A 15,580-nucleotide genomic window follows, 5' to 3' on the forward strand; every position below is an offset into this window, starting at 1 on the left:
ATATAAACACAGAATTCTCAGATAGTAATTATGGATTCTGTAAGCTTCTTAACAGTATTTCAAGTAGGCCAGCTAAAACATGTCTGCAAACAGAAAAGAACATCCACTAAGGCTTTATCCCTGGCACGTTCTCAGGGAGTGAAGAGGTTCTGAAAAGTGTCATTGGGCTTCTTTGGAGAGTCATTCGACTGTGTGCATAGTGTCAATATTAGGTTCCCAGGGGCGGGCCCTGTGGTCCAATGGTTAAGTTTGCATGTTCCACTCTGGCGGCCAGGGGTTCGCAGTTTCGGAGCCCGGGTGCGGACCTGTGCACTGCTAGTGAAGCCATGCTGTGGCAGACATCCCACATATAAAGTAAAGGCAGATGGGCACGAATGTTAGCTCAGGTCCAGTCTTCCTCAGCAAAAAGAGGGGGATTGGGTGCAGATGTTAGCTGAGGGCTAATCTTCCTCAAAAAAAAAAAAATTAGGCTCCCACTGTGAGGCATTTCAATTATTGATTAAATTAGGATTGGGGTGTATTTGTGAGGTGTGTATGAGTATGTGTTTCTGTCCATAAGTTGTCCAGAGTTGATGAGACCCGAGTTTGAATGCTGTCAACAGATATATTGCTCAAAAGAAGTACAGATTCATACACCATTATTATTATAATTATATTTATACAATTTTTATGTTATTGTTAATTATTCTTTCATTAATTCTTTTCTTCAACAATTTTTAAGCACCTACTATGTGCCGATCACTCTGATAGATGATGGAAATTCAAGGAGGAGGACCATAGCCTGCTCTCAAGGAAGAAACATAAAATGTGTCTACCAGCAAGTCATTGTCATTATCAAATGTATCTTTACATAAATGTAATTTTGAGAAAAGTGATTCCACATTGAAAAACAATATCCCTACAAAAGAATTGAAATGTTTCCTTCTTAATTTTCAGAATTTTAAGTGCAGGAGAGTATTTCCACCTATTTTCATCCTATCTCTACTAAAAATTATATTGTTTAATTAACATTTTGGTATTTTTACTCAAGTCAAAGAATCAATGTGATTTTCATTCTCAGGTGAATACTGCTAACATCAAGGTGATAATTATTATCCATTACTTGTTTCAGATACACAAACAGGATACTCAGTTTTAGGGGGAGCAGTCCATCCCTAAGGCCCTCTATGAGAAACAATTCCTGAGCATGCTCCTAAATGCAACGTTACAGCCAATTCTGAGAACCTGGGAGAGAAACAATACAGAGAAAGAGAAACACAAAGGAAAATTTCTGGGCTATTTGAAGAAGTGTGGAAAGATGGAGGTAGAGGCCTCTCTGCGTTGCTGCACATGCTACTCATGTCCATGGGTTCTGAACAGTGTTACGCAGCATAATAGTTTTATGACTCCTGCCATAGTATACAGGGGCCAGTATATGGTTAACTCCCTAATGTCTATCACACATGTTATAAGGGGGCAGAATATTTTTGAAGTAGTAAATAATTTCTCCCTTGTTAATACCGCCCTCCCGCCCCCGTTCATGTGATTGGGCTATTTAGTACTCACTGAGAGAATGAAAGCAAAGCAAAACAGGAGCCACTTAACTTTGATTTGTAAAAGTGTAGCAGTCACTTTAGGGGAAAAGAGAGAATTTTAAACATAAAAAAGTATTTGTGAAAGGTAGGTTGAAGAGAACAACGATGTCCCAGAATTAGGAGTAACAACAAAATAGAGGACCGCCAGACCAGATCTGACACCGCCAGGTAGATCGAAGTAAAAGCACGTTTTAACAAAGACCTGTGTGGACCAGGCGGATGATGATCAAGTGAGTGCCGGCACGCTCAAGCAACACGTAAGACCACATGCCCTTCCTCTACTGAGGCTGTCTTAGTCCTCCTGGCTGCTATAACCCGAATACTGTAGACTGGGTGACCTATAACCGAAAGATATTTGTTTCTCACCTTTCTGGAGGCTAAGTCCAAAATTAAGAGGCAGGCAGACTCAGTGTCTGGGGAGAGCTAGCTTCCCGGTTCATAGATGGCTGGCTTCTCACCGTGTCCTCAAACGGCAGAAAGTGCAAGGGAGCTCAGGGGTCTCTCTCTCTTTTTAAGTTTATGGCCCCTGGCAGCCCGATGTGGCCCCCAGAAACCCTGTTCCTATACTTCCCAGACCCAGGTCGATCCCAGGGTTTCGGAACACGGAGGCAGCAGGCCTGCACGTGCACAGTTCACACCCATGCACCTGCCCTCGGTTGTCAGGCCTTCCTGGCCTGCTGGATAGTGCCCACCCTGGCCCACCAGGCCATGTTCCTAGAGCCAGCGTTTTCCAGAACAGCACCGTTGTTGAGGAGATTTGCATGGTAGTTACCACCAGACTCCTTATGGCCCTGCTCTCATGGGTCTTAGGGCCTGGGTCTGGCAATCTTGACTCCTAGGTGGCTCCCCTGGGGTCTCTTTTATAAGGACACTAATCCTATTCATGAGAGCTCTGTCCTCATGTCCTCATCACATCCCCAAAGCCCCACCTCCAAATAATATCACATTGGGATTTAGGTTTCAACATAGGAATTATGGGGAGACACATTGAGTCTAGCAAAGATAGTACATAAGCTTCCAGAATTTAGCCACAACCCTAGTGAAGAGGGGTTAGGGTCCAAACTTATTACATTTCTTTCGTATGAGCAGAGGGAAGGCTCAGACGGGAAATTGAATTTTTATATAAAATGCAATTTTTTTTGTGCATGTGAATTAATGGACTCAGGTTTATAGCCGCTCTGTGTATCCTAGCTCTATCTGTGTGACTCTATAGTATATGTGTGTGTATTTAAATACACATACAGACCTATCAGGATGGCTATAAAATTATGTGTTTAATCTCTAGTAAATTCTACATAGTAAATACTACGTAAATTTTTCCCTAGGAATCTGTAAATGTCTTAAAGGTAAGTATGCTGTTTTATTCATCTTTATATTAGCAGAGGCTAGCACAATTCCTAAACTTAGTAAGTACTTATGATATCTCTTAAACTATTAAATAGTCATTGAATTAAATTAAATTAGTAGTCATTTAATGTTCACGTATTAGGAAGAAACAAGATTGGAAAATGTGCTTTGAATAACGTTCGTCGGGAAGCCCTGAGTAAGATAGCTTGGATAGTTGAGCTAGGAGGCTGCTGACACACCACGGAAAAGGGATATAAGGATCTGAACAAGGTTGGAGGCACTGGGAACAGAAAGGAGGGCATGAAGGAAATCATCAAGTGGCAATTGATAAAAGTTGGCAACAGTTTCCTATTTTAGAACTAAAGCTTTTGTGAAGTTGAGCCTAGAATGGTTTCTATCCCTTGGCCATGGGCTTGACAAAGTAAATATTAGCTGTCAGAGATAAGGAGGAACTAGTAGAAACAGCTTCAGAAAGAATACAGTTTTAGAAAAAATAGTATTCAAACAGCTCATCCGTTTGAATTGTCTGCATTTAATTATTCTATCTAGTTAAAACACAAAACGCATCTATTATGACTTTGAAAATACCCTTATGTTCAATATGAAATCATTAATAGGGTTCCAAGTACTCAACTTTAAAAAATAACAATAACAGTAAGAACAATGATTGTCTATTTTCAATAAACAATCACATGAGTAAATTTATATGTGATACAGCTTGCTAGATTTTATATAAATGCATATATTCATTTAAAACTGGAATTGGACTTGCTGCAAATTCCACACTTAAAGAAATAGGTCAGTAAGTATTGCAACGCCTGGGATCTTCATTATCTTTGAGCTATAGTGAAATAGAATATGTCTTAAGGGAGAAATAAAAAGAAGAGATTCATGTCTCCACAGTCAGATCAAGGTGAAAAGTAAAAAATTCATCATTATAGGGATAAAATTCACCAGTATAACTTTTATATAAAAAAGGATGCAAATATAACCTTAGCAGCCAGCCCTAGTGGTCTGGTGGTGAAGATTTGGAGAGCTCATTGCCACCGCCTGGGTTCGGCTCCCCATCAGGGAACCACGCCACCCATCTGTCCATTGTCATACTGTGGCAGCTGCGTGTTGCTGTGATGCTGAAAGCTCTGCCACGAGGATTTCAAAAACTAGCAGGGTCACCCATGGTGGAGAGGTTTCAGCGGAGCTTCCAGTCCAAGACAGACTAGGAAGAAAGACCTGGTTACTCCTTCTGAAAAAATTGTCCATGAAAACCCTATGAATAGCACCAGAGTATTATCTGATGGAGCGCTGGAAGGCGAGAGGGTGGCACAAAAGACCCGGCAAGATTCCGCTCTGCTGTGCACAGGGTCGCTAGGTGTCAGAATGACTGGATGGCTATAACAACAAACATCCTTATCATTAGAATTTTAACTACCAAACGTAAGAAGAAAAACTAGTCCAAAACGCCTTGAGTATATGTAGAATCTGGTAACATCCTATTTGTCTTTATGTTTTATGGATTATTTTACAGAGTATAATTTAGCTGGAACTGGTAGAAAACTACAATTTTCTTTTGTGAGTTCCTTTCAAATTTCAGATTTGATTTTGGTGTTTTTTTGTTTTTCTCAGATTGGCACCTGAGCTAACATCCTTTGCCAATTTTTTTTTTCTTCTTCTTCTTCTATCCCCCAAAGACCCCCAGAACTTAATTGTATATTCTAGTTGTGGTCCTGCTTGTTGTGCTATGTGGGACGTGACCTCAGCATAGCCTGACAAGTGGTGCCATGTCCACGCCCAGGACTCGAAACAGCAAAACCCTGGACCGCCGAAGCAGAGTGGGTGAACTTAACCACTTGGCCACAGGGCCGGCCCCTGATTTTGGTGTTCTTTGATATAAATTCCAAGGGAAACAAATGTCTGTTATAGGGAACTTGTTTGGAAGGCATATTTGTACAACAGAGTTTAATACAATCCTGATATTTACAATATGTAATAAGGGGGTGGAAATTATTTTTATATTTTTAATTAGAACATCAACAAAAATTCCCACAGCGCACACCAAACAGTAATAGTTACATGTGCAGAGGCAATCAAATTGGTACTGAAAGAAGGGCATGAAATAAAAGAAAGAATTGCAATTACAGAAAAAGTAGTTCAATAATTATTGAAATTAAATGATAAAAATAAACCACAGTGCTATTTTTAGAAGCCTTAACAATTTGCTAGAGAACTATCTCCGAGATAAGGGAGACTGACGATGAACTGCCAGTGACAAAAAGAGAATGCTAATGAAAAGGATGTAACTACCAATAGGGAAAGAAAATCCAATTAAGAAGAAAGGAGATGACCGCACCTCTTCCTGGGCACCTCTCCCCAGCCTCACATGCACAGAGGCTGGTAGACCACTCTGCCACATTCATTTTCCAAAAGATATGTGGTTTCCAAACTTCCTTGTACACCTACCACAACATCCCTTGTGAGCCTGGTTGGGTCCTCATTCTTAACAAACTTTATAAACATTTCATTATTGTATCATTGAACTATTTCTAGTCTGGGGAGGAACAGCTAAGCGTAGGAGAGAAAAAAAATGACTCACATGCCTGCTATGCCCTCAGGCCATATGAGGAAAACGTCCAGGTCCACTGCTGTCATCTGCTGAGGAGAGTGGCCTAGGCAAGTGGCATCCAGGAGAATAGACTCCTGTGCCTCCCTTTTAACCAGAGTTGACTACATCTAAAAGGCTCATTCATTTTCTGACCCACAGTGTATCTCTAAGTATTCCCTGAAGATTCAGGAATCAATCCGAAATGTCTTGAGCTGAATTACTTTGCATTGATAGCTCTCACTGTGCAGTTTTCCACAAGTGTGTTGGCTATGCCCAGTGACCTTGCCAAGCTATAGGATGGCCACTGGTTTACTGCAGAAAAAAAGTCCTGCCCAACAGGCATCTCTTGAGCTAGATGGTGAAGTTGCAAATCAACTAGATTCTCCTTTAACTGTGAGGCATGCAGAGAGGTTCTGATGATAGTTGCAAAAGCCTCAAGAAAGCAGATGCTATGAAAAACAAAAGCTAGAGTGGTGAATAGGGAAAAAGTAATTACAGATCCCAGAACTTTAGAGGCAGAGAGATAGAACAAAAAACATCACCAAAATCATAGAGCACTAGTGCACCATGCGAAAATGGCTGCTTCTGAGGAAGCAGTGAGTTCCCCTGAACCACTTTCTAGCTTCCGAATGTCATTCCAGTTTCCATCAGGCCTGCTTGGAAGGCGATTACTGGCTTTCACGAGTTCTAACTGCCTTTTTCTCTTGGATATCCTCATAACAAGCCTCCATTATATACTCATTTTCTTTGCAACCTAAAAGAATCGAACACAAAAGGAACACTTAGGTCTCTGAGTGAAAAAGAGAGGAAACTCAATTTGTTATATAAAACTTGAACATCTATATTTCTTTCCCACACTGTCACCTACAAGCCAAGTCCCGCTGCCAGCCTGCTGAGTGGGAGTGCTGACTCAGCCCCACGCTGTGCTGGAGGCGCCTGCCCGCACCTCCGTGTCCTTGCATGTGCAGAACAGGCTTCAGGTAAGTGGTGGTTTCTTTATATTCAATTCACTTTTATTATCAGAGTGAGGAGTACCTGCTGCCATCTAAATAATCAAGGACCCACTTGAAATATTAATAAGGATAATAAAGTATTATTTTAGTGTTCTTAATTTTTTTCTTCTGAAAGAAAATGTAAATTGTCTGAGACCCTCTTCTTTTTTTCTGACCCATAAAGTGTCCCTAAGTATCTTGGGAGGAACGGGAATCAAATTTGCAATGTCCTCAGTTGCATCATTTAGAGTAGAGGCACATCACAGTCCAGCAATGCCACTCAGCAGCCTGTGATGTCCAGTATGTGAATAGGCTTGGAGGGGCATGTTACCACTTCAAGGGCCACTACTAGCACCAGCCCTTCGTGAACTGAACACACACAGGTCTCCGAGAAGGTTGTGTGCATTTCTTTACTCCAGGACCTAGGCAACGTACCTACGCCATAGAGGTTTAGCAAGAGGAGGGGTGTAGCCTGTTATCCCAACACCCTGACTAGACCTCACTGCCTCACTCCCTCCTTCATCCTGTGGTGTTGTTTGGGTGTGCTCCTTATTTTGCCTCTGCCCTTTACTTCCAAAAGTTCTCTCTAACTCATTTTTTCCTTGGATCTCACTATACGTTCCTATAGGAAAAAAAAAAAAAAAACTCAGCTCCCAATCACTATTGCCTTAAAATTTTGGGTTTCAGATACTTGGTAAATATCTGTACATAATTCCTGTTAGCTCTGAAGACAGAAACAAGTGTTCTCTCCCCAGTCTTTCCTTATTCCATAAGAGAAAGCAGTGAATTCTGGTCCAGTTTGCAGGGATGGCTCCTGACTCTTGGCTGTCACTTGTTTTCTTCTTACTTTTCTTTTCACCTTACTCCCAAGTAATAATTTATTGTAGGGAATCCTGTTATAACTACATGAGGAAGATGTATTCCTCCTATTAATATAATTTTTTAATAAATTTTTATTTTAGGATGGTTTTGGATTACAGAAAAATTGCAAAGATAGTACACAGAGTTCCCATGCTCAATTTCTCCTATTATTAACATTAGTATGGTACATTTCTTATAATTAATGAACTAATAATGAAACATTATTATGAACTAAAGTCCCTACTTTATTCTGATTTCCTTCATTTTCCCTAATGGACTTTTTCTGTTCCAGGATGCCACCCAAGACACCACAGTATACGTATTTAGCAGCTCTCCTTGGGTTCTTCTTGGCCATGACAGTTTCTCAGACTTTCCCTATTCTTAATGACCTTGATAAGTTCGAAGAGTACTGTCAAGTATTTTGTAAAATGTCCCTCTATTGGGATTTGTCTAACTGTGCTTACGAGTTTGGGGGAAGAAGACCTGAGAGGTAAAGTTTTTGAAAAAGACCACTGTCATCACATTTTATCAGGAGTATGTACTATCAACGTGACTCATCACTTTTGATATTGACCTTGATCCCCTAGCTGAGGTGGTGTTTGTCAGGTTTCTCCAGTGTAAAGTTACTCTTTTCCCCTCCTTTTCACACTAACTATTTGGAAGGAAGTCACTATATACAGCCCACACTTGAAGAGTAGGAAGTTATACTCCAACTCTTTGAAGACAAAGTATCTACATAAATTATTCGGAATTTTTCTACAAAAGAGGTTTGTCTATTCTATCCCATTTACTTATTTATTTATATGAGTATGGATTCATAGATATTAATTAATATTTGGGTAAAATTCCAGGACTAACTAGTCAAACTGTTCCAGTTTTGGCTATTGAGAGCTCTTCCAATTGGTTCCTGTGTCATAACCCCTCACACTATGTATATGGTAGGTAGTACTTCCTTACTTTTTGGAATTACAAGGTGCTCCAGGCTCATCTTGTATATTTACTAACTCAGTCCTAGAATTGGCCATTTATCCAAGGAGCTCTGGTAACCAAGATCTAGGTATTAGTTGTGCTCATTGCTACTGGGATGATATTAATGTAATTTTGACCATAATTGTCAAGGACTATCAAACCTGGCCTTATCATGGGAAAAGACCATCACTCTTGCTACTCCACTAAAACCTAGTTTATCTACTAAACTGTTAATCCATTAGAACTAGTTTATCCACTAGAACTTAGTTTATTTCTATAAGGACTAAATATAATTTACAGCAAAGTACTTGACTCAGAGTGAAAGGCTGAAAATGTCCTCATAACAACCTTCCGAGAAAAGAGAAGTGCCATTCTAATTTACCAATGGGAATTCTAACTTGTTCAAGTCACACAGATTAGACAGACCTGGGTTGGAATCCTCTTCTCTTAATCACCATAGAAAACTGCCTCTTTTTTTCGTCTAAAATAAAAATTTTCACTCATATTTTAATTCTTAAGGATTTCTCTAAAAACAAGCCAAAGAAGCCTGGTTTGTGTAACTTTCCAGCATGTAGAGTGCCAGTTGGCAACCTCAACAGAGGGCAAATGTGGGGTGTTTTTGCAGATGGCAGATATCACTGATGGATTTTAGCACTCTGCCAATGAGCTCGTACTGGCCCTCAAATCTTCATCACAGCTCCAGCAGCCACCATTAATGAGTCACCATCCCAGTGTAGAAAATATTGGCAATGTTATTCTAAAAAGGTAATTACATATATATTTAAGGTTAAATGGCTCTGACCAAAGCAAGTAATGCTTGCTGGTTCTCATTTAAAGCATACATAATGAGTGGAGAAGCCAGCCTCAAAACAGACATCCTTTGGACCAAGTCAAAACATGAAACAGGCATCACTTCCTGGATCAGGAGTTGGCATTTCAGACCACACATTTGTTTTCCCCTGAGTGTTACTGTGACTCTTCTCAACACAGTTGTTAAAGATCTTTACTGACCAGAGCCCTGAGGTTGGGAGTTCAAAGTTATGACTTCTCCGACTTTATTTATGTCACCCTTTTCAAGTCCCTCACATTCATACAGTACAAAATCTTTGGTAATGTATTGTACCATGTCAATAAGAAATCCTGTTCATTTATATCAAAAATGGCACAGCCTTCACCTTTCACAATCTAAGCACCCTACATGAGAATATACAGAATTTTCTACTGAATAGAAATTTAGAACTTCTTTCCCAAATTCAAAGATTCCCAAAGGGGGAATAAAAGCTTCAAGAAATCTAAATTATGTGAATCAAGGCATTAAATAAACCTAATATTTGGCTAATTTTTCAGAAAAATTTTCATGCATACACACTAATAGCATTACATAAATTTGATAAAGCAAGAGATAAAATCTCTAACTTGTTTACGAAAAGTAATAGCGGCCAGCCACATGTCATAGTGGTTAAGTTCAGTGCACACCGCTTCTGCAGACTGGGTTTGCGGGTTTGGATCCTGGGCATGGACCTATGCCACTCAGCCACGCTGTGGCGGCAACCCATATATAAAGTGGAGAAAGATTGGCACAGATGTTAGCTCAGGGCTATTCTTCCTCATGCAAAAAATGCTAATCTTCCTCAGCAGGAAAAAAAATAATAAAATAATAACAATAATAATAGTCTATTATGTGCAGCTTTTAATATCCATAACTGCCGGTCAATGTAATTCTTTATAATAGAGAAATAATATTCCCTTGTGTGATTGTATCATAATATATTTAACTATTCCTATTCTAATGAACACATATATATGTTATTTCCAGTTTTAATTACTATAAAATTCTGAGCACATGTAATGTATGCATCTTTGTGTGTAGGTCTGATATCCTTTATGACAAATTCTTAAAAGTAGAATGGTTGGAGGGGCCAGCCCAGTGGTGCAGTGGTTAACTTCCCACGTTCTGCTTCGGTGGCCCGTGGTTCACCAGTTTGGATGCCAGGTGTAGACATGGCACCACTTGGCACGCCATGCTGTGGTAGGCGTCCCACATATAAAGCAGAGGAAGATGGGCACGGATGTTAGCTCAGGGCCAGTCTTCCTCAGCAAAAAGAGGAGGATTGGCAGCAGATGTTAGCTCAGGGCTAATCTTCCTCAAAAAAAAATAAAGTAAAATAAAATAAAAAGTAGAATTGTAGTATCAAATGTATCCATTTTAAATTTGAATGTACAGTGCCAAACTATGTAATAGGGAAACTGGGTATAAACATTCAAAGATAATGCTTAACCGTAGTTTGTTAGATTGTAAATTTCTCAAACTCAGGAATTGCTGTAGTCTTGATTTTTGCCCTATGACCCCTGTCAGAACTAGGTGTAGCATGTAGTCAGCATATAATAAATATTAGTTGAATAAATTAGTCATGATTGAATTGGATTTAGAGAATTTAATTTCCATTGAGTTCTATTTTTGAAACTGAGTGCAACCTGTCTTAGCCCCTTCTCTTCAGTGTAACCATTGAGAAAATTTTAGCTGGGAAATAAAGACAAAATCTTTTTCCTCACACTCCCCGTGAATTATGTACCCATTGTCCTCTGCCATTTACCGGTTTGTGTCACCTTAGGCTAATTGCTTAATATCTTCGAATCTCTAATTTTCCATCTGTGGGATGAGTATAATAAAACTCCACTTTGCCTGCCTGTCAAGATTGTTGTGAGATTTAAACAATAAAATGTGAAGTAAAAAGTGCTTTGTACACAGTAAAATGGTCTACAAATAAAAGAGATTAACAATTAAAGACAGGGTTGATGTTTTGGAACGCATGACGCTCAACTCATATTAACCTGAAAAGATTTCTGCAAACATCCTAAAGCTCCAGGCTCGGAGGCTGCCTTTTCCAGTGCCCACCTGCAGACGATGCATCATAGTGGCGATTTCTCTTGAAACTGGGAAACGGCATTTGTTTTCACTTTTATCTATCATACTTAGCTGAACAATGCCTCTTATTGATTTGTGGCATCAAAGTCACTTCCTTTTTCCAAGCATGACATTTGGCTATTATCTCTTCGCAAGCACAGAAATCTAACAGCAACACCATAGAAAAATAAAAAATAAAACCCCTACGGCTTAAGTATTGATTAAAAACAAGCTTGGTTCATTAAAAACACTGCTGGGATTTGAAGCACTTAGAGATAATCTTTTCTTTTCCACAGCGTTAAAAAATATAGTGATTTATAGATCTTAGCGGCTCTGAGAAGGTGTTAGTTGATATTTAAATAAGCTTTGGATTAAAAAAAAGATTTAAGTTAGACTCCAAATTTTCCTTCATCTATTTGGTACTTATATATGAGAAAGGTAAATTTCTTCTTAAAAATAATAATATGTTTTATCAGTATTTGTATAGCACTTTTTCTAGTATAAGGATCTTTCATGAAATGTATCCTGTCCTTTGTCTCATCCTGGAATTTCTTGGTCCTCCTCCAGCTGGGACAAGGTCAAGGATGTGCTAGAGGTGAGTCTGAGCAGTCACTAGCTGCTGTCTTTAGGGATCCTCCCAGAGAGGGAAAAATCTGTGCTTCTGTCAAAAAGGAATTATGTGTCCCCATCTCAACCAACTGCAGTGTGTTCCTCCTTCCAGCCAGGTGTCGTCCTGGTTGGAGGGAAGAGTTGTAAGGCCTGGGGTGACCCAGACCCCTTGCCCTCCTAGAAGGGCGTTCAGCTAACCCCCTGCTGTAAACAAAGAGAAATAAAAGACACTGTGAATTGAAAGGGATTCTTAAACTTGCTTAAAAGTCTTGAGACTAAATTCTGCCATGGACTTACGTGTTTAGTGCTTTTTTTTTAAATCATTTTAACACTGATTGTCCTATATGTCAGTGGTCTTAATCTCCAGTATTAACATACATCCATCACAGTTTTGCCATATTCATATATCAACTGTACTATTATTGTTTTAATTACTTTATTTAAAATTGACACATTTTTACTTAAAATTTATTTTAAAGAGAGTTTCAAATCTATCATACTTTAAAACAATAAATATAAAATGTTTATAAATGAAAATGCAACAAAAACAAAACAATGGTAAAAATCCTACTTATTCTTATTGCCTGCCAAAAGGTATTTCTCTCTCTTTTTTCTTCTTCTTCTCCCCAAAGCACCTCCCCTCCCCCTACCCCCACCCCAGGACATAGTTGTATATTCCAGTGGTAGGCCCTTCTGGTTGTGCTATGTGGGACGCCGCCTCAACATGGCTGTGTCCGCGCCCAGGACCGGAACCAGTGAAACCCTGGACCCACCAAAGCAGAGCATGCGAACTCAACCATTCGGCCACGGGGCCGGCCCCTCTCTCTCTTTTTAAAAGGGCCAGTGGTAGAAAAGTATTAAAAGAAATGGAGAGTCTCAAAAATGCTTGATCTTCATTGATCAGAGATTGAGAGAGAATTGGAAATGGAGCTGTGTTCTCAGTCACTGCTGTGTCACACCCGCATCCCCCCGAAAGATGTCTCACATCTCATGATACTTTCCTCATCCTTTGGGAAACCAGCAGTGCTATGTTTTTCATGATGTATCTTTTGAGCTGGTTTAACCTTCAGTTCTCCTACTTAAAAGGATAATTTAGAAGCATGACAACCATTTTTACTGTGCAGGGAGAATATCCAAAATGGGTTTTCCAATTTTCATCCAGATGTTTGTATATTATATAGGTATAATCTTTGGCTATCACTGAAAAACCCTCACAAAGTCCATAGGAACATAAGGCAGTCTAAGCCATTATCGCAGAATGACCTCCCCCAGAAAAAGCCTTGGGTGCAGACGTAGGGAGCAGTGCTTCTCAAACTTTACGGCTTGTGATTGTCCCTCTAATGCTACTTTGTAGCTCTCCATCTCAAATGTTCCACTCCTTTAGACCAAGCTGTCTCAGACTAAACAGGCCATATTTTCTCCTATCTTTTGTGCCTTCAAGAGACTAGGAGCCCTGGGAGCCTAGGATATTTGCCCAGTGAATCTCACCTCCCACTGGAGGACCAGAGTGTCTTCTATGTAATTGTACCCTTACCATCTTGCTCTTTTTGCCATCGTACCCTTAAAATATGATTTTTTTCATTGACGTATTTACTTCGTTGATTTTCCCGTTATTATGTGTTACATACCTGACAGCAAGAACCATGCATGAATGTACCATCAGGTCCACGTAGTACGGTGAGAACCATAATTGCAGTGATCATGGGTCTATGTGGCAAAGTGGCACTAAAACCTGTTGAATTAATTAAATCAGAAACTAAAATGACATATGAGTGCTAATAATGTCCTTCCTCTCTCTCATTCAGACAAATTCTTGCTCATCAGGGAATATAATAATGTTTAACTAGCCACCATTCAATATATGTTAAAGAACCACTATTTTGAAGAAATTCTGGAAAAAATACAAAATTTACCCATTATTCATAGTCAGTAATTTTCAAACCCTTCACAAAAGAACTTTTGATGTGTCAAGTTTAAAAATGTCTGTACCCTGTTACATAATATATGTTTGGGTGTTTATTTTAAAACTTAAGGGTTTAAATTAATTATCATAAAAGAATGGTTTAAAAATTTCTTATCTGTCAAAAGTTCAGAAATAACAGAAATAAAGCCAATGAGTCAACGCAGTAGTAATTAGTAAAGGTTTATTGTGCACACACCAAAAAAGCATTTGCAAACTGGGAGTACTCAAACCAAAACATGGAATGAGGCTCAGGGGTATACTGTTATAAAGCAGCTTATAGAGTGAGAAAGCAGTGACTGTTTATTCTTCACTGTGATTAGTTATATTATTAGAATTTTCAGTGGTTACGCATATCAACCTTGGGAAACAGTTTAAGTTTTGCTTATGATTTCCAGAGGCATAAACAAGAATGACCCAGGTCAAGTTAGTCTTGCAAAATAAGCTAAATTAAGCCTTGCTTGTCTGATTAAACTGGTTTTGTCTGCTCAGGGAATTTTCAAGGCAGTTCTCCGTTTGCTTTTGATTTTAACATATCTATTTCATTAATTAATTATGGTTTTTAGTATATCTATTAACTCCAGAAATGTGAATGAATAATGAAAAACCCACATTATATATCAAATTTTTATGATAGGCAATTTCTTCTTTATTTTTTCTCCAAAATTTTGAGATCCCGTTTAAATTTAAAATTTACATTTCTTACTATACGAAGCTACTGTACTCTATATAGTTTCATATTTTGTATAGTTTTATACTATTAACGTATTGGTATTTTTTAAATCAAGAAACATTTAAAAGTTTAATTGGCAGCATCTTTTTCTTTTTTTATTTGATATGTAGTGTTATTTCTTAAAATCAATGTTGTCATAAACACAACAAAATCTAGTATATAAAAAAAAGTGGCAAGAGGTTTTTACCAGTTGATGAGCAGGTTAATGTGATCACAAAGGAGAAATGCCCGGAGTACTATCAAAAGCATGGTGTAATACAAGTCACCAACACTGGAAATTTTGATGTGCATCTTCTTGTTGAGAGATGAAGTTACATGAAATTGCCAAGAGTGTGTAGAATCCATTTATTTGTCCTGTTAACTGTCTCATGTAAATAATCCTAGAAGTTTTTTTCAAATAAAGAGGTTAGGGTGCCACTTTTAATTCAGGCTATAATGAACTAGCTTGTATCAGATCAATTCTCTCACTGATAACAACATGAAAAGATGGATAACATATTTATAACATCTGTTTGAAGGCATAGGGAAGCTACAAGGTACCCAAACTTACAGCCAAAATCCTGGAGACTCATGCAGAGGGAAGATCTGACATTTAGTACATCTTTTGTCCTGGAAGCATTAAACAGTTCATTAATGATAGATAAGCCACTGAGTAGATTTTAGCAATTTCAAAGAGCTAAAAAAGATGAAGTCAGAACCTATCAATGAGGAAGAACCCTGGTGAAATTCTCAAATTTTCAATTGAGATGCTTGAAAGTCTCCAAGAAAAAATTAATGGAGAACCTAAAATAGTGTTCCAAATGACAGAAACTCAATTTAATCCATAATTGGCTTAAATGATCCTCTCCCAGTCTATATTCTGCCAGAGGCAAGAGGAAATCCTCAATGAGGAGAAATGACATTTCAAAAGACTCAAATTATGTCTCTAATTTTTCATAGACACTATTCACCATGTAATCAAAAATTACCTGACACAGTAGTAGACCACACTAGACCTGGCATGCCGAATTACCACGATCCAGAAAAAAAAA

The sequence above is a fragment of the Equus quagga genome, chromosome 19, assembly GCF_021613505.1.
Source record: "Equus quagga isolate Etosha38 chromosome 19, UCLA_HA_Equagga_1.0, whole genome shotgun sequence".
Lineage (NCBI taxonomy): Eukaryota > Metazoa > Chordata > Mammalia > Perissodactyla > Equidae > Equus > Equus quagga.